The sequence below is a fragment of the Monodelphis domestica genome, chromosome 1 (assembly GCF_027887165.1).
Source record: "Monodelphis domestica isolate mMonDom1 chromosome 1, mMonDom1.pri, whole genome shotgun sequence".
NCBI lineage: Eukaryota > Metazoa > Chordata > Mammalia > Didelphimorphia > Didelphidae > Monodelphis > Monodelphis domestica.
This window is the reverse complement of record NC_077227.1, coordinates 248,321,899-248,343,436: the sequence shown is the minus strand read 5'-3', so window position 1 is coordinate 248,343,436 and position 21,538 is coordinate 248,321,899. Positions and strand designations below refer to the sequence as shown.

The window sequence follows — 21,538 nt, the reverse complement described above, 5'->3', positions numbered from 1 at the left end:
CATGTAGGGACACTAATTCATTGCTGGTGGAGTTGTGAATTGATCCAACCATTCTGGAGGACAATTTGGAGCTATGCCCAAAGGGCAATAAAAGACTGTCTGCCCTTTGATCCAGCCATAGCACTTCTGGGTTTGTACCCCAAAGAGATAATAAGGAAAAAGACTTGTACAAGAATATTCATAGCTGCACTCTTTGTGGTGGACAAAAATTGGAAAATGAGGGGATGCCCTTCAATTGGGGAATGGCTGAACAAATTGTGGTATATGTTGGTGATGGAATACTATTGTGCTCAAAGGAATAATAAAGTGGAGGAATTCCATGGAGTCTGGAACAACCTCCAGGAAGTGATACAGAGCGAAAGGAGCAGAACCAGGAAATCATTGTACACAGAGACTGATACACTGTGGTACAATCGAAGGTAATGGACTTCTCCATTAGGGTCAATGCAATGTCCCTGAACAATCTGCAGGGATCTAAAAAACACTATCCACAAGCAGAGGATAAACTGTGGGAGTAAAAACACTGATGAAAAGCAACTGCTTGACTACAGGGGTGGAGGGATATGACTGAGGAGAGACTCTAAATGAACAGTCTAATGTAAATACCAACAACACGGAAATGGGTTTGAATCAAGAACACATGTGATACCCAGTGGAATCATGTGTCGGCTATGGGAGAGGTGGTGGGAGGAGAGGAGAGGGAGGAAAAGAAAATGATCTTTGTTTCCAATGAATAATGTTTGGAAATGACCAAATAAAATAATGTTAAAAAAAAAAGAATCTGAATCAGAATAATTTATAACTAGAGGTAAATCATCTAATGCCTAAGGCTAGGTTTCAAAAGTAAATGCCACATGTACCTCCTTTATTCAACTAAATGGAGTGTATATATACATTTTTCCTAAATATACTAGAAATGAAATAATATATTCATTATAGAGTTGAAAACAGTCTATTATGGATGATGACTCCAAAAGAGTTATTACTGAACTACAATAAAGATGTAATTACTAAAACAATTTTGCCTCTGATCATCTCACAGCATGAAATGAAATTGTTATAGAAAAACTGTGGTATAGTCCTATTAATAATAAGTAGCCAGTAATTGCCAATTATCTTCAAAAATTTCCTTGGGAATTTGGAGTACATTAATTAAGTACCAACTATATGCAAGGCACTCTGATGGGAATCTGGGAGAGATAAAGATAATAATAATATGGTTGTTTTTCTCTCAGAGCATACATCCCACTTAGGATATATAGTGTAAATAAGGATAAGGACTAGATCTATGATTTCACAGGTCCATGGTGAAGAAACTCCCTCTATTAATGAAAGACAGTATCTTCTCTGCAATTTATAATCTTAGAGAGTCACTTGGAACATTGACAGATTAAGTGATTTGCATAAGGTCACACAGCTTATATGTGTTGGAAGTAGGACTTCTAAGACTACTCACCCCACAATGCAATTTCTCCAAAAACACATACATAGTAATTGAATATTCAAATATATATGTATACACACAAATTATATATCTACATAGATTATATATATATATATATATATAAGATGAACAATCTGTTCTCACCCATCCCTTTTGGATAATTTATATTGTCACAAAGTTGATCTCTCATCTCTGTCCTTGACTCTCCACATTAGCAACTGCCCTCTTCCATTCTTTCCATTTCCATCTGTTGCAATCTCAATTCACACACTATATTATTGTTCATGAACCTTTAACCTTCCTCCTGCTCCCCAAATGATTTGTCCATTCTCAAATTTCTGACTTTCTTTTGCCCTTATCACCTTCTTTCTTATATCATATGTAGAAGATAGCATGGCATAATAGTTAGATTGGACATGAAATTGGGAAAACTTGGGCTTAAACCCAAGCCTACCTCCAACATTTGTCAATAGGCAAATTTGTTTAGCATGAGTTTATTTCCTCATTAAAACAGGGATAATAATATCTACCTCAGAGTTGTTTATGAGGCTCAAATAAAGTAATGTAAACTTTACACACTTTATATTCATATATTATTATTATTATTATTATTTACATATATGTGGCATTCCATTCCCTATTCCCATAAGACAGTAAGTTCTTTGAAGACAGGAACTGGGTCGTTTTTTCCCCATCTTTGTATCACTGGGGTCTCACAATGCCTTTAATAGATAGACCCTTAAAATTACTTAATGAATTTGGTTAAGTAAATTCTGTAAAATCTGTGAATTTGCTTAAAAAACAAACACACCATGAACTGTGTTAGTAACAACACTAAGGCAGAATGACAAGGGCTAGGCAAATGGGGCTAAGTGACTTGTCATAGGTCTAGACATAGCTAGGAAATATCTGAGGTCATATTTGAATCCAGGTTCTCCCAACTCCAGACTTGGCACTCTAGCCACCCTGCCATATAGTTGCCCCTAAAAGTCACTTTTTTAAAAGTACACTTCAGGTATGTCAAACATATTTAATTTTTTTAACTGAAAGCAGAGGTGTTAAATTTGAGGTTCACCTAGCCTGAACCTAATTTAAATGTAATCCAGAAATATTTTACAAAATAAATAAAAATACAATAGAACTTAGAAAATGTGAATAAGTGTTTTCTATACAACATATGGTCAGGTAGGGTCTTTATGATTTAGTGGGGGGCCCATTTCTATTGGAGTTTGACACCAATGACCTATTTATTTGTCATGAAAAACAATCAATCTTCCCTCCAAATCTAACTGGGTCTTTAAGCAGTGAAAGTGAGAGCTGAATGCAGTTCACTATATATTTTTCCCCAAATAATTAAAGGTTCTAAAACTAATTAAGTATAAATCTCATGCTTCCAAAGATCTCTACATTATTTTTTGTTGACCTTATATAAGACATTCTGCTTACCTCAGTTTTTTTAGAAGGAAAAAGAGATAAAGGTAATTCCCTTTAAAGAAGAAATTTGAAAACTTATAATATATGGTTGAAGATGATATTTCTATATTCTAGATATTTCTATATTCTTTTCATCATTTCTTTTAAAAAATCATCTTAAGATCAAGTTTTCTGACTAGTAAAATTTAATTGCATATATTTTGTTCTAAGAACTACAAATATGAGAAATCCAAAGAAATAAGGTAAGACTTCTATGAGCTGATTCTGAGTAAAATAAGCAAAATGAGAACTATTCTGAGGACTACAACATTGAAAATGAAAATGACCCTTGTAAAAAAATCAGCAAAACTCAAATTAACTGTAGTGTCTAATCTATTTCTATAGAAGAGAAAAGGAAATGTACTTCCGACATAGTTGAGAGCTGGGGGCATGGGGGAGTGTCTATAGATTTCAAATATTGCATATTGTGAAATTAATTTAAAAAAAATTTTCCCTTTTTCCCTCTCTTTCTTATTTAACTTTTCATGTTTCCCTTGATCTTTTTGTTTGGATATCAAACTTTCCATTGAGTTCTGGTCTTTTCTTTACAAACACTTGGAAATTTCCTATTTTGTTGAATGCCCATACTTTCCCCTGGAAGTATATAGTCAGTTTTGATGGATAGGTGATCTTTGGTTGAAGACCTAATTCTCTTACCTTTCTGAATATCATGTTCCAAGCCTTGCAGTCCTTTAGTGTGGAGGCTGCCAGGTCTTATGTGATCCTGATTGGTGCTCCTTGGTATCTGAATTGTCTCTTTTTGGCTTCTTGTAGAATTTTCTCCTTAGCTTGAAAGCTCTGGAATTTGGCAATTATATTTCTGGGAGTTGTCTTTTGAGGATTTAGTGTAGAGGGTGTTCTATGAACTCTTTCAATGTCTATTTTTCCCCCTTGTTCAAGAACATCAGGGCAGTTTTCTTGGATGATTTCTTATAGTATGATGTCAATATTTCTGTTTATTTCTGGCTTTTCAGGTAGACCAATGATTCTCAAATTGTCTCATTGTGATCTGTTTTCCTGATCTGTCATCTTGTCAGTGAGATATTTTGTTTTCTTCTATTTTGTCAGTCTTTTGACTTTGCTTTATTAATTCTTGCTGTTTTGCAATATCATTGTCCTCCAGTTGCCTAATTCTGGTCTTTAAGGACTGATTTTCTGCTATAATATTTTGATTTTCCTTTTCGCCTGCTTTTCATGACTTCCAGCTATTTCTCCAATTGGGAGTTCTTGTCCTTTAAACTTATTTTCTCTTTGAATTATTTCCCACTTTTCTTTCCAGAAGGCTTCCATCTTTTTGATAAGCTCCAATTTAAATTCTTCAAGAGCTTGTAGACAATTTCCATTTTGGGGGGAAGGTTTTGGGTTTATTTGAATTTTCTCCTGTATTTCCTCTGTAGCCTGGGTATTTCCTCCATAAAAATTTTCCAGATTCAACACCTTATTCCTGTTTTTCTTGGAGAAAGGTTATTGCTCCTGGGCACAACTTGCCATCGCTGTAGAGGTTTTTCCTTCCCTTTTTAGTCAGAAATCTGAGTGCGATGGGCAGGCTCTCTGTGTATAGAGCCAAGGAGCAATGATTTTATTTGAGGCAAGCTCTTAAATCTCTACACCTTCTGCTGTTTTCTGCCCTTCTCTGTGCTATCTTCCCATGAGTACCCATGGTCTGAGCTCTTCAGCCTGCTGGGGTTTCAGGTGTAGCTGTTCTCAGGGGTAGGTCTTTGGTGGTCTTAGTCAGCTCTCAAGGACCTAGAGGTGCCCCTCACTCACTTGTTGATTCTGGCATGTGCTGGCTCTGACTCTGGCTCTGTAGGTGTGGTGGGGGAGAGTAGATCAGCTTGCATTTTGATGGGAGATTTTTCATCCCCTTATAGTGTGGAAATGCCCAAATCCCACGTACCTTCAATGCTGTGCCCTACTGTAGAGTCCCTTCGTTCTTATGAATTTGGCTTTTTTTGGAGGGGTCTTTTGAGGTAGTCTATATCGGTAGGTGCTGAGGAGAGGAAGAGTCTTGCATCTAGACTGTCGTCATATTTACCCGGAAGTCCCCCATATTGTGAAATTAGAATCTGTTACCTTCAAAACTATGATCCCCAGCAAAAACTATGATTCCTAGAACCCCACTCACTTTGTCATTACCTGCTGACTTAGACAGGATATGATTTGGTTAGAGATCTCTGTCTAGCCCTCTTTCCTTCCTGTTGGCAGATACTCTTACAATAGACTATTATGATAAACTCTTTTGTTGGTCAGTTTTGCTTAACTGGTTTTCCTTGTTACAGAAAGGTTTTCAGTGAAAAGAGGTTAGTATTTCAGAAATCAAAGTATCACCAAAGAAATTTTCTTTATATTGCTCTTTGGGAATAACAAATTGACTTCTCCATTCTTGTTAAGCTCTTGGGCTGACTATGTATGCTGGTTGAATAATAAATTGGTTGAGTGAAAAAGAAGCATCTTTATAATATTATTGGAGAGGTCATGAATTTGATAAGGGAAGGGGATTCTCACTAAAGATCATTGAAAGAGGGGAAACATCACAAAATTGTAATCTAAGAATAATCATTTAGTATACTTATTTTTAATAGCAAATTCTAAGTTAAAAATTCTGATACCTGGGGGTGGAAGCAAGTTGGTAGAGAAGGCTGACAGACCTAGCTAGCTCTTCCAAATTACAGTCCAAAAAACTGTAATGCATCAATACAAATTTTGGAGGAGTATAACCCTCAAAAAGATGGGGGGGGTAATTTTTAATATAGAATACTTTCCAATGGTTACATGATTCATGATTTTCCACCCCTTTTCCCTCTCCCCTCCCAGAGCTGGCAAGCACTTCCACTGGGTTATACATGTATCATTGTTCAAAACCTATTTCCATGTTATTCATATTTGCAATAGAGTGATCATTTAACATCAAAACCCTACTCATATCCCCATCAAAATACAATGCTGAATCATATGTTTTTCTTCTGCATTTCTGCTCCCACAGTTTTTTTTTTCTGGATGTGTATATTGTTCTCTCATAAGTTCCTCTAGATTGTCCTGGATCATTGCATTGCTGCTAGTAGAAAAGTCTATTACATCCAGTTGTGCCACTGTGTATCAGTCTCTGTTGTACAACATTCTCCTGGTTCTGTTCCTTTCACCTTGTATCAACTTTTGGAGGTCATTCCAGTTCACATGGGATTCCTCCAGTTTATTATTCCTTTCAGCACAATAGTATTCCATCACCATCAGATACCACAATTTGTTCAGTCATTCCCCAATCGATGAATACCCCCTCATTTTCCAACTTCTTACCACCACAATGAGTACAGCTATAAATATTTTTGCACAAATATTTTTCCTTATCATCTCTTTGGGGAAAAAATCCAACAGTGGTATTGCTGTATCAAAGGGCAGACATTCTTTTAAAGCCCTTTTGGCATAGTTCAAATGGTTGGATTAATTCATAACTCCACCAACAATGTATTAGTGTCCCAATTTTGCTACATCCCCTTCAACACTTATCACTTTCCTTTGCTGCCATATTGGCCAGTCTGCTAGGTGTGACATAGTACCTCAGTTGTTTTAATTTGCATTTCTCTAATCAGGAGACATTTATAACACTTTTTCATATGATTATTGATAGTTTTGATTTTTTCATATGAAAACTACCTCTCCATGTCCATTGACCATTTGTTGATTGCAGACTGGCTTGATTTTTTTGTAAATTTGACTTAGTTCCTTATATATTTTAGAGATTAAACCTTTGTCAGAGAGTTTTGTTATAACATTTTCCCCTAGTTTGTTGCTTTCCTTCTATATGGTTGCATTGGTTTTGTTTGTACAAAACATTTTTAATTTCATATAACCAAAGTAATTCATTTTACATTTTGTAATGTTCTCTATCTCTTACTTGGTCTCAAATTCTTTCCTTTACCACAGATCTCACAGGTATACTATTCTATGTTCACCTAGTTTATTTATAATTTCACTCTTCATATTTAAATCATTTACCCATTTTGAATTTATCTTGGTATATGGTGTAAGATGTTGATCTAAATCCAATCTCTCCCAAACTGTTTTCCAATTTCCCCCAACAGTTTTTGTTAAATAGTGAGTTCTTGTCCCAAAAGCTGGGATCTTTGGGTTTATTGAACACTAGCTTGCTGAGGTCATTAACCCCTAGTCTATTCCATTGGTCTACCCTTCTGTCTCTTAGCCAGTACCATATTGTTTTGATGACCATTGCTTTATAGTACAGTTTAAGATCTGGTACTTCTAGGCCCCCATCCTTCACTTTTTTTTTCATTACTTCCCTTGATATTCTTGATCTTTTGTTCTTCCAGATAAACACTGTTATAATGTTTTCTAATTCTAAAAAAAGGGGGGGGTATAATTTGATAGGTATGGCACTGAATAAGTATATTGATTTGGGTAGGATTGTCATTTTTATTATATTAGCTCATCCTATGCATGAGCAATTAATGTTGTGGAAATAATTTTTAAACCCAAAACAACTTAGAAAGATATACAACCCCAGGGTGGAAGTGGAGCTCAAAATAGCATAGAAAGACAGTTCTCACCTTGGGGGTAGCTAAATTAGTAGAAAAGGTGTCTTGAGCTCTCAGCCACAGATGTTAAAGGAGGCTGAAAAAATTGTTCAGAAGGAGATTATAGAGGTCCTTTTGCTTGCTCTGGGTGTAAGAGGTGTAAGACCCTTGTTGCATTGCCCATATATAAATCAAAGTAGCTGTCCTGGGTTTCAGAGTAAGGAGGAGCACACACCAACAAGTGCCACAGAGAAGCAAGAGACTCTGGTCATGATTCCAAAGCAGAAAAGAGTGCTTGTGGTTACTCAATGACCAGAGCACAGACTGGGAGAGTATGAAACATACCTCTCCTTACATCATACCACCATGGACGAACTGAAGGCAGTAGATCCACAGAGTCAGCTCTGAATTTATCTGCACAAAGAACCTGAAGTTTGTAACAGTGCTCCCTTTGCCACAGATACACAGTCCAATTTTAACAATTTTTTTAATTTATAGAAAAGGAAAAGGCTAGAAAATGAGCAAATGACAAAAAAGAGAAACTTGATATAGAAAATTATTTTGGTGACAGACTGAAAACAAATTGAGAAGAAGACAACAAAGTCAATACTACTATATCCATAACCTTCAAGAAAAAATGTAAATTGTTCTCAAGTATAAAAAGAATTAATGGAAGAGCTCAAAAAGGATTTTAAAAATCAAATAACATAGGTAGAAGAAAAATTGGGAAAATAAATGAAAGTGATCCAGGAAAATCATGAAAAAAGACTCAACAGCTTGGTAAAGGAGGCACAAAAAGTCCCAAAGAAATTAATGTTAAAAAAATGGAATAGGCCAATTGGTAAAAGAAACACAAAAGTCCAATGAATAGAAGAACTCTTTAAAAAGTACAGAATGGGCCAATGGAAAAAGATATACAAAAATGCACCAAAGAAGAATTTCTTGGAAGGCAGAATTGGCCGTATTGAAATGGGCCCAAAATTTCACTGAGGAAAAGAATTCATTACAAAGTTGAATTAACCAAATGAAGAGGAGGTACTCTAGAAAATTATGCATTAAGAATGAGAATTGGACAAATGAAAGATGATGATTACAGGAGATATCAAGAAATAATCAAAATTAAAAGAATGAAAAAAATACAAGAATGTGTGAAATATTTCATTGGAAAAACAGTTGACTTGGAAATTCAGGAGAGATAATCTAAGAATTATTGGATTACCTAAAAGCCATGATCTAAAAAAAGAACTTAGACATCACCTTTCAAAAATTATCAAGGAAAACTGTCCTGATATTCTAGAATCGTAGGATACAATAGGAATTTTTAAAATCCACTGATCACCTCCTGAAAGAGATGCCAAAAGGATAACTCCTAGGAATAATATAGTCATATTCAGAACTCCCAAGGAGAAAATATTACAAGCAACTAAAAAGAAGCAATTCTAATATCATGGAGCCACACTCAGGATAACACAAGATTTAGTAGCTTCTACATTAAAGGATCAGAAAGCTTGGAATATGATATTCCAGAGGAAAAAGGAGCTAGGACTTCAACCAAGATTCACTTATCCAGCAAAACCGAGCATAATCCTTCAGGGGAAAATGGATATTCAATGAAATAGAGGATTTTCAAACATTTCTGATGAAAAGACCAGAGCTGAATGGAAAATCTAATTCTCAAATATAAGACTTAGGAGAAGCATAAAAAGGTAAACAGGAAAGAGAAGTTAAAAGACATGTAATAAGGTTGAACTTGTATATATACCTACATGGGAATGTATGAACTTAATATAAAATATATCCCCTTATTACATTTAATAGCCCCATCTTTTGACTGGTAACTCACTATGACTCCCTAGAAGAGGTTGACTCAAACCTACATGTGTCTACATGGTGTCGTAGTGGGGTGGCAAAAACCAGCTATATAAGTAGATGGAAAGGAAGCCAGCTCTCTATCTGTCCCTGAACACAAGCACAAGCACTCTCTCACTCTCTCTCTCTCTCTCTCTCTCTCTCTCTCTCTCTCTCATGTTTAATGCTCTGCTTAAGTCATAGCTAGGAACTGGAGCTGAGGAAGTGTGGCATGGCTTGAAGGCTTTTTTAACTAGGATGACCCCTCTCTCTTTAACCTTTGCTAATAAATAATTATAAATTAATATATAGTTTCAAAAGAATTTTAATCATTATGGGAAGATGGTTCTTGTAACTCCTAAGAACTTTATCATTATTATGGCAGATAAAAAGTATACATAGACAGAAGACAAGGGAATGAGTTGAACAGGATAGGATATCTAAAAATAATTTTAAAAATTAAGGTATGGGAAAGAGGAATGCATTAAGAGAAGGAGGAAAGGAAATAGAATATGGTGAATTATTGTACATAAAAGAAGCATGAAAAATATTTTATAGTAAGGGGAAAATGGGGGAGGTGGGAGGGAAGCATGGGAACCATATTCTTATCAGTATTGGCTCAATGAAGGAAGAACACACACAAACAATTGGGTATAGAAATCTATTTTACCCTATAGGAAAGTAGGAGGGGAAGAGGATAAGAGAAGAGTTGTAGGGCTGATAGTAAAGAGTAGACAACTACATTTGAATATTTAGTGGTCAGAAACTAAATAGGGGGAAATAGAATGGAAAGTCACAGTAATCAAATTGGTGCAAAAAAAATTTTTGCAACTTTCTAATAAAGATGTCATTTCTTAAATACATAAATAAATGGGTCAAATGTATGAGAATACAAGTCATTCCCCAATTGCTAAATGGTCAAATGATATGAACAGGCAAACAATTCTCAAAGTAATTAAAGCTTTCTATAGTCCTGCAAAAAATGCTTTAAATCACTATTAGTTGAAGAAATGCAAATTAAAACAACTCTGAATACCAAGCCATGCCATCAGATTGACTATTCAGACAATAAAGGAAAATGACAAAACTTGGAGGGGATATAGAAAAATTGAGCCCCTGATGCATTTTTGGGAGGAGCTGTGAATTGATTCAGCCATTCTGGAGAACAATTTGGACCTATACCCAAAGGGCTATAAAATAGTAGATACCCTTTGACCCAGTAATTCTATGATAGGTATGTATCTTAAAGAGATTTAAAAAAAACAGAGGGAAAGACATGTATATACAAAAATATTCAAAGCAGCTCTTTTTTGTGAAGCCAAAGAATTGGAAAGTGTGAGGATAGCTATCAACTGGGGAATAGCTTAGTAAGTTATAATATGTGATTGTAATGGAATACTATTATGCTCTAAGACATTACAATCATGACCTCAGAAAAACCTAGAAAGAGTTACACAAACTGAAATAAGCAAAACCAGGAAAACACTATACACAGCAACAGGAATGTGTACAATGAATAACTATGAAAAACTTAGGTATTCTCAGCATTACAATGATCCCAAATAATCCCAAAGGACTCGTGGTTTTTAAAAAATGACATCTGCTTCCAGGGAAAGAACCAATGAAATCTTAATCCAAACTAAAACAAACTTTTTGTTTTATTTTCTTAATTTGTTTTTGAGTTTCCTTCCACTAAAGGATTTATATAGGAAAATGTTTTACATGACTGCACATGTAAAATCTATATGAGATTCCTTACTATCTAAGGGGTAAGGAAGACTTCAGGAAGGACAAAATTTGAAACTCAAAATTCTTTTTAAAATATAAGAAAATAGTTTTACCTATAATTGGAGGGAAAAATAAAAATTTAAGAATGATTTTACATGTAATTGAAAAAAATATTTTTTAAAAAAGAAAAAATTCGATGCCTAAAGCATTTATTTAGGACAGAATTTTCTTACATTATTTGGCAATTTGGGACAAATAGGATCCATTTCCCCTTCTTGCTGTCAGTCACATTGTATCTTGTATCCTTTAATATTTACATACTGAGTAAATACCTGAGAGATAAATTAGGAATCAAAAATAAACAGTGTGTAAAAAAGATTGGTAGTGTAAATGCACCAGAGAGTTTTATGACGGGTGGAAAATAGCATGTTACATACAAAGCATACCGAGGTTATCATACCCAGCCACTTACACAACATATCTTAATCAAGCAGAGATAAAATTGGGCAGGGAAGGAACAAGTTTTTCCTGGGTCAACTGACCTGGAAAATACTTTCATCTTTAATATGTCACTATTCTCTTCTTCTGAAGAGCCAACTTAGCTTCTTCTCTTTGCCTTCCCAGTGAACTTTAAATACCTTTTCTGATGGAAAGAATTTTTGTTTAGCAATCAGGAAACTACTTTCTCATAAGAGAATCTGTCATCCCCTATTAGCTGTGTGACCTTGGGCAAGTCCTTTAATCTCTCTGTGTCTCATCTATAAAATGGATGTAATACAACCTATTTGCCCCCGATAATGTTGATAAGAAGATTTTTTTAAAGCGATTGGTAATATGTGAAATCCTCTTCTTACCATTGTTCCACCTCCTCAGCAAGGACACATTGCAAACTCCAAGGACTCTAAAGGAAAAGCCATTTCTCATGAGTAAATGCTGAATCAAATCTCAAGAGCCAAAGGAATTTGATAGTTATATGTCCCAGAGGATGTGACCATGTCCTTCAGCCAACCTGATCAGACTTTGTGGAATACCTAGGGAAGTGTTTTGATCTTGTTTACAACCAGTGAACAATTAAAATGGGTTCTCACCTGATAAACATATCAAGGTTAAGTGGTTGTGATATGTTTTCACTGATAAATGTATGAGTGCTAAATGGGGTTCTGTTACTTTGATCATACCCTTACACAAATGCAAAACATTATGTTAACAAGAATAATCATCTTTTTCCATTCTCAGTTGTCTCTCTACACATAGGTTCATTGCTTCATATATGCAGAGTTGGAAAGTAACTTGGAAGTTTGATAAATCCTGAAATTGAGTCATAGAGTCCGGCCCAAGATCATGTATGCTGTATGACAGGATTTGAACAAAGGCACTCATATTCTAAATTTCAATATTTTTTCAATCCTATCCTGCCCTCTTACACAAGTATTGTGATGTGCTTATAAAGACATGGCTCCATATTTATATCTACATATGTCATATATACATATACATATAACATCTATAGAGGGGAAAAAGATTATAAATGCTTAACTTTTTATATTTCAGACTTATACTCCCTAATAACAAAGGGAAGTGTAAAGTAGTTTACAGAGTAATACACAGTTCAAAATTATAGTAAGCTGTTAAATCATAAAATGCACAAAGATCCCATCTAACGGGAGCTTTCTTTCATCATAGTGGAGCTTTCAATAGGAAAGGATATCCTCCAAAGACCCTGTTGTTGCTACCACCATATTGCTATGCTAGGAGACAATATGCTTTAATATAAAGTCTTGATTTTTAAATTCAGAAGGTCTAGAACTGAGTCTGATCTCTGAAAACTAACTAGTTGTGTACTCATAGGGAAGTCACTTAACCTCTGAGGACCTCAGTTTTGCATCTATAAAATAGAGAAAATATTTATACCACCTACACCATAGGAGTATTGCAAAACAAGTACCTTGGAAACCTATAGGGATGACATGAATATGACTGGTAGTTGTTTTGTACTGATATTTGTCTACTCAGAATCTATAATATAAAACATTTGCTCAGAAATAAATTGCATGCTATTGGGGGTGGCAGTGAATTCAGAGGTATTTTTTTTTTAAGTTTTATTGATTCCTAAAAAAAAAAATCACCTCCTCTACCTTTTTACTCTCACACTGAAAGGTCAAGTGATTTGCCTCCAGTAACATAAACAGGTCTTAAAACCCAGACCTTCTTATTTCAAGGCTAGTTTTAAATCTACCAGTGGTGTCAAATTCAAATAGAAATGGATCCCTGTGGTAGCATATTAACTTAGAAAACTACAAATTTATGTTATCTACATGGTATTGTATTTGTATTTATTTTGTTAAACATGTCTCAAATATATTTTAATATGGTTAAACTACACTAGAGAATTTCACAGGTCACTACATCATGCCTATTGCTGCTTTGGCAGCAATTCCTTTCAGAATGAATCCTTTGTAATGAATAAACCAATTTGACAAAATCAGAATTATCAATTCTAACTCTCCTCCCTAGTAGTTTCCAACCTCTTCAGAAAAAAAATTGTTAAAAATTGTATTTATAGTGTCTATGAATAATCAGCTACTTAGTACTTTCTGAGAAGGGTTTGAAAAATAAAATGGACCAATTCTTCCTAATGTACCATATTTGTTCTCAAGAATTAACACATCTGGGAGATTCTGGCCCATCAAGATACCACAATAGAGTCAAATAAGCAGATGAGAGTCACTAGTCTGTGTTTAAATACTTACATCCTAAAGATCAAAGAGCTGGAAGGGGTCTTTCAGATGTGTCGACCATATTTTTTCCAAATAAAAATTGGGACAGATGGTCTGAAAAAGGATTTTCCTTTTGCAAAGCTTCTTTCTTTTACAAGGAAAATTTCTTTTCTTGAAATTAGGACTATCATTTGGGGGTATGCAGCATACAACTAGCTCCATCCATAATTCACAGTAGAGTTACAACTGTGGCTCAAATCTCACTTAAAGTCCAGGGTTGTTTTCACTAAACCAAACACACTCTTTCTTTGTACAGTCAGTACTCAATTTATGAGCAGTAAGTTCTATTTCCAAAGTCCATTTGTAAATCAGATGTTCAAAACTCAGAATATATTTTTCTTTCTAGAACTGATCTCATATATGGTAGTTAGTTTTTCGGGTCAGCTCAAAAAATACTATCTAACCTATAATGTACCTGAAATAGAATAGCATACAATTGACAAAATAGGATTTGAAGTCAGAATTCTAATTTTGAAAAGACAGTACAGCAACACTCCCTCCCTCCTTCCCCCTCCATTTATATGCTAAGTAGTAAAAGCAGATCTTCCCCAATCTCAACATCATCATTCTTCCTCTCCCCTACACAATGCTCAGCACTAAGGCACTACTATGGTGGCAGTCCTTAGCTCTTTGGGAGAGTTCTGGCTGGCTTAAATTCCCAGGTCGAGCATTTATTGGGGGAAGGTATGAGAAAGCAATTTTATCACTCTGACCTTTAGTGTCCTCAACTATAAAATAAAGAAGTTGAATTGATCAGGGTCCTCAAGTCTTTCAAAATTGATTTTACCATGTCATTATAGTATAAAACTATTCTCCTGATTCTGTTCATTTCACTCTGCACCAGTTCATACAAGTCTTCCCAAGTTTCTTTGAAACCATGCATTTCATTATTTCTTATGGTACAATTATATTCCCTTCTACTCAGATGTAATACGTTGGTCAACCATTCTCCAGTTGATGGGGACACACACACACTTGGTTTTCAGTTCACCAAATCAACATAATGACCAACCATAATTCCAGAGGATTGAAGATAATGTTACCCAGATCTTCACATAGAGGTGATGGACCAATTTATGCAGAAAAGGAGGGATATTTTGGAGGCATAGTCAATTGGAAATTTTGTTATAAGAATTTTCTTTCCTGGAGAAAGGTGAGAACTCAAGGTAGTAAACATAAATACTCATTAACTGACCCTAGAAAAAGTCAATAAGGAAATTAAGCCTTTCTAAGGAATTCCCTGTCCCTTTCATTCTGAAGATCCTAGGGATTCGCTGCTGACTTCCTTTTCCATTGCCATCACTTTTTCTTCTGACCAGGATTTAGTTTCTCTTTTCCCCTAATTGACAGCAAATCTCAAATATAACTCAAGTAGAAATTTGTTATTAATTTTGTTTAAAAACTCAAATAAAATCTCCTATAGGGTCCCTTTAAGGTTTTTTTTTTCCTTTCACTTCTGGTAAACAAAGGATTAACAACAATGACTGAAAAAGAGATTTCCTTAATTTACTTTTATTTTTTCCTTTATACAAGCAAAGAAAAAGTCATATAAAGGCCCTAAATAGTAAGCTTTTGTGTTCAAAAGGTGAAGCAAGATTTATTTACCTTTCAGAAGAAAATGACACTTGGGCTATTCCAATAGTGACCCATAGAAACTGGGTCCTGGATAGGGCAGTTTTTCAGGGGGTTGGGATGGGGTGAGGAAACCAAATCAGTTGAAGACCAGTGGAAGGTAGCATTGGGCAGAGGTGGTGGTGATGATGAGGTACAAGCAGCTAGGTGTAACAAATTCTCATTCACTCCTGACTCGAAGTGACTAACTAGTTCCGAGCAGTAGACAGTGGAAGAGGAATGTAGAGAAAGGGAATTGAAGAAATCTCAAGAGGTAGTTGTTGGGAAGGAAGGGTTTTCTTTTTCTCCATGCTATTTTTTTTTGTTTTCACAATGGCTTACTTCTAGAAAACAAGGACCTATAAAAATTAGAGACTATCTATATTATAAGAAATATTTTCCAGAATGGCATTATTATTCATGGGCATTTAGGGGGCACAATGAATGCATAGAGTGCAGGGCCTAAAATCAGGAAGACTCATCTTCCCAAGTTAAAATCTGGCCTCAGACATTTACTGGATGTGTAATTCTTGGCAAGTCACTTAACCCTTTTTACCTCAATTTCCTCATCTATATAACATGAGTTAGAAAAGCAAATGGCAAACTATTGCACTTTCTATGCCAAGAAAACCCCAAATGTCACAGTCAGAGAAAAATGAGAATGACTAAAAAAAACAAGTTTTTAACTGTAATATAATTATCATCACACTATCCTTTACTTAGGTCAATGACATCTGATTATTAGCATCTTAATATTCTCTTCTTAAACTTCAATGTAGGAAATATTAAATAAAAATCACTTACTATGAATTTTGAGAATGATCAGAGGGAATCAGAGATCTGTCATACCCTTGAGATCATCAGATGTTGTCTGAGAAACTGCAAATTCAACTGAATCCAAAAAGATAGATTTAATCAACACTGATCTTGTTCTTCCATACCCCTCCAAATTTCCTTTAGCTTTATTTTGAAAAGGCCAGGAGCTAAGCAATTCCAAAATCACCATCCAGGTAGGGAATATGCTACTGCATTTGGACAGATGGATTGCTTAAGTGTGGGGCAGCCACCCATTTTCATCTACTTAAGTACTAATCATTGACCCTTAATCAGATTTTACTGTGAAATTATTAGCAGGAGTTAGCAGCGGAGCTCAAATGGATGGCATGTAGTATAATCCATACTTTTTTTCCCCCAGCAGGTGAGAGACAGAGAAGACAGGAAAAAAGAGATTTAGTAACCTGAGGATCCTATTTGCATTTTTTTTCTCCTGCTCTAGAGTTGTGGTTAGCATGAACATCTAGGTCAAAGCATCTCAATAGAAACCAATGAATGTCATTAACCAAGTAAATTTTAGAGTTGATAACAAGGAACTTTGAACAACTGGATAACTCTACTAGTTGAGTTGGGGTCCCAGGGGGAGGGGAAAAATTGGGAAATAGATGATTAGAGTTATTTTTTCTCATCCTCAGTTAAAAAGAGATTGCTGAATGAATGAAGAGAATTATTAGTGGTTGCTACTTTGGATGTATATAGTGACCTCCCTCAGAAAGAGCTCAAAGCATTTTCAAATCTAGCATCTCCCTTAATTTCACTGTACCCCAGCCAAGGAGATGGGCAGCTGAAAGAATAGCCGGGAGGAGGGGGGGGGGTTGTGCGGGTGGTGGGGGGGCGGGAGAGAGAGAGAGTGAGAGAGAGAGAGAGAGAGAGAGAGAGAGAGAGAGAGAGAGAGAGAGAGAGAGAGAGAGAGAGAGAATGAGAGAGTGGCACGAGTCACTCCCTGCCCATTAGTCTCAGAATATCATGGGGTGGGGAGAGGGCGGTGACTCAGGAGTGACTGTTTCACATTCCACTCATTTTTATTGTGGGATCAGGTTATCAATAGCAGACCCCTAAAGCAGGTGCCGCACAAACAAGTGTAATATCATGTAATGTAAACTAAACACACCCCTGCTGTCCTCGGGCTTAGAGTTTCATTTGTCCCCCAACAAGAAACCTGAAACATACCAAAAAAAAAATGCAAATGGCCTCTGCTACTTGACCCCCCATTCCTCACCTGACCTCTAAGGTTCTCTTGGATTTGAAAAATACCTGCCCCGATTGGTAGGAGGCAATCAGCCCCACGACAGTCAGTTTCCCCTTCTCTGAAGGCGCAGGCAGGAGACCGAGAAGCCAAAAATCCCTAGTCTTTTTATGCCCCCTCTCCCTCTGTTCAAATATCCACCTTCACGCTGATTGGTTCCTGGTTACCTCACTGCCCCTTGTCTTTGAAGAGTTCTCAGCACAGCAGCGGCTCTCAGACGGGGTTAGAATCTCCGTTCCCCAAAAGTGTCTATGGGTGCATATGTGTATGTGCATGTGTGTGCATTTGTGTGTGTGCGCGCGCGCGCGCGTGTGTGTATTTGCATTGATCTCAACTTGACAGTAAGAAGTAGCTTCTTTTAATTGCTTTTCCTGGTGACTTCCCTCTCACTCTCTAGTCTCCGTACTTCGTATTAATATACTTCGGCAGATTTCCTACTTCCTCCAGCTATGGCTTTGCTTATTGGGGAGGGCGAGGGGGTTAGGGGGTACCTTAGGCTGAGTGTGAACAGGCCAGAAAAAAAGCTTAGAACCGGGACTGATTCACCTAGCATCAAGCCACAAGTTGCTGCAAAGGGAGAAAAGCCAATTTGAAAACTCAGGTTTCCTGACTCCCTTGAACCTTTTCATTAAACTATAAGCACCTTTAAACAATTCTAAATTCCAGTTAGCTTTTTTCACAACTCTACTCAGATCCTAGTTGGAGAGAAATTGTCTAGTCTCCTCTTTTTCTTTTTCTTCTGTTTCTATCTCTCACTGTCTCAGTCTCTGGTCTCAACTTTCTTCTGGTACCCCCTTAAAACCCCCTTTTCTTCCCTGAAAAAAATAATCATCCTTAACTTTCCATATTGGCATATAGATTAGACACATGTCATTTGCAAAGGATAACTGGAAGAATTTAGTGTTTTAAACCATATTTGCTTGCAAAGTATACAACTGGATGTCAAATTCTGTGACAATAGATCACAGAACTGTTCTCATTCCTTTGTTGAGATGAACTTTTCTCATAGTCAATGTCACTTATGACTAAAAGAGTAATCTGATGGGGCTTAGCAGTCTTGGTTGTACAAAGATTTTCCTGTCATAGTATTTACTGGAAAAGGAGTTAATCTGCATACCAAGTCCCATACACAATTAATGTTTTCTAGTTTAATAGTGTTCTCTACTGACATTTAGTTGAGTTTATAGTGCTTTAAGACCGTCTACAAGGAACCAAAACAAGTAAATGAAGTTCATTTGCTTTATTGAATTTAATTTTTTTAAGAAACACCTTGAATTTATCTGGAGACCAATCATAGCATTCTCTGAAATCCTTATTCATTCTAGCAAAACAGAAAATGTAATGAAATGCAGCTTTAAGATAATGAAATCATATCATAGTAAGTTGTATCTTTTGAGTTCTTGACACATTACCAACTCATTCCTTCTTCGTAGTTTGTCTGGGTGGGGGTGTACTGAATGTCCTCTCAGAGTTCTCAACTATGTAGTTATTTTTGATCCAGAACCTTTCCACTGATTGCCCTTGAATAGACATGTCATATTATCACATTACCTTTGGAATTTCTTCACACTGTGACCCAGATTCTCAGCAAGGCTACTAGATATGAACACCTTTTTTTCCACTTCTCTCTTTAGTTTCCAGTGACCTTGTAAGGTCATGCTCCATCACACAGAGTAGACAGAATAATCTTTGTTTCTATGACTGGGTGCCGGTTTTAGTTCATCTTAAAGCAAGCCAAAACATGAAGGTCTTCCCACATCTCTGATATCTGATATTTACAAGTTCTGGAAATGTGGTTTGACAGAATTTTGTTTCGGTCTATATCTACTTATCTTTCTTTGTTTGGAATAATGTAAGAATTATTGCTGGATCTTAAGTACTGAAATTTCTATCTTTGACAGTGGAACCAAAGAAAGTATTGAAGATCATGTTTGTTGAAAAGTCATATATATATATATATCAAGCCCAGAGTGGTACCTATGGCTTAACAGTGCATTGGATGAATTACATTAATGAAACAAATTGCTTAAATAATTGTATGAATGCTACATTGAAGTTGTTTGATGCTGATACTCAAGAATCTTATATAATGGGACAGGCAAGCCTTGTTTAGATATTCATAAAGAAGATGGTAAGAACAAAGCACCATAGATTTAGAGTTGGAAGGGAACTTAGAGGTCATTGACTTCAACACCCTCATTTTATAAATAAGGAACTGAAAGCTGAGGGAAGGAGAAGGTACATTGAGGCTCACACCCCCTAGTAAATGCTTAAGGGAAGATACAAACCCAGGAGGAGACAACCCAAATCTAATCACTATAGGACCCTGCCAGAATGGTTGGATCAATTCACAACTCCACCAGCAATGAATTAGTGTCCCTACTTTGCCACATCCCCTCCAGCATTCATTACTTTCCATAGCTGTCATGTTAGCCAATCTGCTAGGTGTGAGGTGATACCTCAGAGTTGTTTTGATTTGCATCTCTCTGATTATAAGAGATGTAGAGCACTTTTTCATGTGCTTATTAATAGTTTTGATTTCTTTGGCTGAGAACTGCCTGTTCATGTCCCTTGCCCATTTATCAATTGGAGAATGGCTTGAGTTTTTGTACAATTGATTTAGCTCTTTGTAAATTTGAGTAATTAAAACTTTGTCAGAGGTTTTTATGAAGATTGCTTCCCAATTTGTTGCTTTCCTTCTGATTTTAGTTACATTGGTTTTGTTTGTACGAAAACTTTTTAATTTGATGTATTCCAAATTATTTATTTTGCATTTTGTGCCTCTTTCTAAGTCTTGCTTGGTTTTAAAATCTTTCCCTTCCCAAAGGTCTGTCATGTATACTATTCTGTGTTCGCCTAATTTTCTTATAGTTGCCTTCTTTATGTTCAAGTCATTCACCCATTTTGAATTTATCATGGTGTAGATTATGAGGTGTTGATCTAAACCTAATCTTTCCCACACTGTCCTCCAATTTTCCCAGCAGTTTTCATGAAATAGTGGATTTTTGTCCAAAAAGCTGGGTTCTCTGGGTTTGTCATATACTGTCCTGCTGAGGTCGCTTACCCCGAGTCTATTCCACTGATCCTCCTTTCTGTCTCTAAGCCAGTACCAAATTGTTTTGATGACCTCTGCTTTATAATATAGTCTGAGATCTGGGACTGCAAGGCCCCCTTCCTTTGTATTTTTTTTTTCATTATTTCCCTGGATATCTTTGATCCTTTGTTTTTCCAAATGAAATTTGTTATGGTTTTTTCTAAATCAGTAAAAAAATTGTTTTTGGAAGTTCAATGGGTATGGCACTAAATAGATAAATGTGTTTGGGTAGGATGTTCATTTTTATTATATTGGCTCTTCCTACCCATGAGCAGTTAATGATTTTCCAATTGCTCAAGTCTAGTTTTAGTTGTGTGGAGAGTGTTTTGTAGTTGTATTCATATAGTTCCTGTGTTTGTCTCAGGACATAGATTCCTAACTATTTAATTTTGTCTAAGGTGATTTTGAATGGGATTTCTCTTTCTAGTTTTTGCTGCTGAGCTGTGTTGGAAATATACAGAAATGCTGATGACTTATGTGGGTTTATTTTGTATCCTGCAACTTTGCTAAAGTTGTTGATTATTTCGATTAGCTTTTTGGTTGAATCTCTAGGATTCATTAAGTAGACCATCATGTCATCCAAAAAGAGTGATAACTTGGTCTCCTCCTTGCCTATTTTAATGCCTTTAATTTCTTTTTTCTTCTCTAATTGCTACTGCTAGTGTTTCTAATACAATGTCAAATAATTGAGGTGATAATTGGCATCCTTGTTTCACTCTTGATCTTATTGGGAATGCATCTAGTTTATCCCCATTGCAGATGATATTAGTTAATGGTTTTATATATATACTGTTTATTATTTTTAGGAACGACCCTTCTATTCCTATGCTTTCTAGTGTTTTTAATAGGAATTGGTATTGTATTTTATCAAAGGCTTTTTCTGCAACTATTGAAATAATCATGTGATTTTTGTTGGTTTGCTTGCTGATGTGGTAAATTATGTGGCTAGTTTTC

The 21,538-nt window shown here is 35.9% G+C and overlaps 1 long non-coding RNA gene across 1 annotated transcript in view; it reads right to left on the bottom strand.

Annotated features, from left to right (window-relative positions):
• The window catches only part of LOC130456308 (uncharacterized), a 129,630-nt gene extending 112,652 nt beyond the window's left edge, over positions 1–16,978 (bottom strand). The window contains exon 1 of the long non-coding RNA XR_008914956.1: positions 16,215–16,978. This is a non-coding gene — a long non-coding RNA (uncharacterized LOC130456308). The remainder of the gene's footprint in view (positions 1–16,214) is intronic.
• Positions 16,979–21,538: the final 4,560 nt, after the last annotated feature.